At 42.3% G+C, this 1,586-nt stretch overlaps 2 long non-coding RNA genes across 4 annotated transcripts in view; one reads left to right on the top strand and one right to left on the bottom strand.

Annotated features, from left to right (window-relative positions):
* Window positions 1-1,586, bottom strand: part of LOC111741300 — a 154,379-nt gene that overhangs the window by 79,740 nt on the left and 73,053 nt on the right. The window lies entirely within an intron of this gene.
* LOC111741301 overlaps window positions 880-1,586 on the top strand; it is a 10,105-nt gene continuing 9,398 nt past the window's right edge. The window contains exon 1 of the long non-coding RNA XR_002780958.1: window positions 880-1,040. This is a non-coding gene — a long non-coding RNA (uncharacterized LOC111741301). The remainder of the gene's footprint in view (window positions 1,041-1,586) is intronic.

The raw sequence follows: 1,586 nt of genomic DNA, 5'->3' as shown, positions 1-1,586 counted from the left end.
CATGCTTAGCTCAATCATTTTATCAAGGTGAGAATGAAACTGTTTTCCTACATCCTATCTATCCCCAATCTCATTTTAACAGAGTTAGCTTAAAACCCATTTATCATGGGTTTGAAACCAGAAAAGTTTCAAATACAACGTTTTAAAAACACACAGAGAAAGATAAACAGAAAACTTAATTACGCTCTCTTGGACATTTCAAACCCCAGTGGGTTTTTCAAATTCCATTTTAGGTCATTATTGGGTAGCTCCATTGATTTCCTACTAACCAGGCACCCGATGGCTTAAAACAGAGCTCTCAGACTGTGAAAATGAAGATGTTATCACAGGACAGTGAAGGGCCTGGGAAGCAGCTGGTCGCTTTTACAGAGACTGACATGTCTGGAAGGAGATTCTGCCTGGCTTCTGATTATAAACAAGAATTAGTAAGGTAGAAGCAGAACAAATAAGCACAGTGATTGAGAGATCTTTCCCAGAGAGAGGCCCCTGTGAGAGGACCAAACACCCAAACCCTCTCTGGGTTTCTGCCATACTCAGATTCTGGAGGAGGGGGACAGGCTTTAGAGTTGACGAGCCCAATTAGAATACTAGTTCAGTCCTCTCGTAAGAGTATATGCTGAGCAAGTTGCAGAATTCCTGAGCATCAGCTTTCCTGCCAGGAAAATGCTACAATAACGCCTACCTCAGAGGGTCATTGGGAATAAATAGAGGTAATATAGGAACTCATAATAGCTAGCACGCCATGGATACTAAATAAATGGTGATATTATTGTTTGAAGAGGGGACGAGAAGCCAGGCAGAATACAGGAAACATTTTTAGGGAAAAGAAGATTTCCAAATATTCTCTTTTAATTTCAGATCAGCCAACATCCAACCAGCTGAACTCACTCTCCTCATCCAGCTAGAGGTCAGTATAACTCCAGTCTCTGAGGATGAAAGCAGGAATCCTAAAGCCTATTTTTAGAGAATCTGTCTGCCTTTCCAGCCTCATGCTTTTTGGTGTCTTTTCCTACAATGTTCAGGATGGATTCACCATCACGGTAAGTGTCTCCGTGTCATCAGAAAATTTCATCAACCCCTCACTCATGGCTGTGATTTGAGGGATTTTGAGGCATAGATTAAAAAAATATAGGGGAGGAGGGATTAAAGAGAACAAGAATTACCAGTCGAAACTGGCTTTCTTCACGGATGGTGCGTTTGAGTTATTGAAGTTTAATCATAAACCCATCATTTGGAAATGTGAAATTCATTGACTTTCAGAGGCTTGACATTTTTTAGCCGCCCTGCTCCCTGCCAAGTGGATCTCATTTGCTTGAATGAGGCAAGAAAGGAAAAGGAGACCAGGATCGTTTGCAGAGGACTCCTAGGTTGTTTCCCACCACCTTGCATGGCAGCACAATCTCTTTCTTTCTGTCTGTCTTTCTGTGTCTGTCTCTCTCTGTGTCTCTGTCTCTTTCTGTCTCTGTTTCTGTCTCTCTCTCTGTTTGTGTCTCTATCACACACACGCACACGCACACGCACACGCACACACACACACACACAGAGTTCCCCATGAGAATGATAAAAGCAATGGCTAAAGCAAAGTG

The sequence above is a fragment of the Pteropus vampyrus genome, unplaced genomic scaffold (assembly GCF_000151845.1).
Source record: "Pteropus vampyrus isolate Shadow unplaced genomic scaffold, Pvam_2.0 Scaffold76, whole genome shotgun sequence".
NCBI classification, from domain to species: domain Eukaryota; kingdom Metazoa; phylum Chordata; class Mammalia; order Chiroptera; family Pteropodidae; genus Pteropus; species Pteropus vampyrus.
This window is presented reverse-complemented; position numbering and strand designations above follow the sequence as displayed.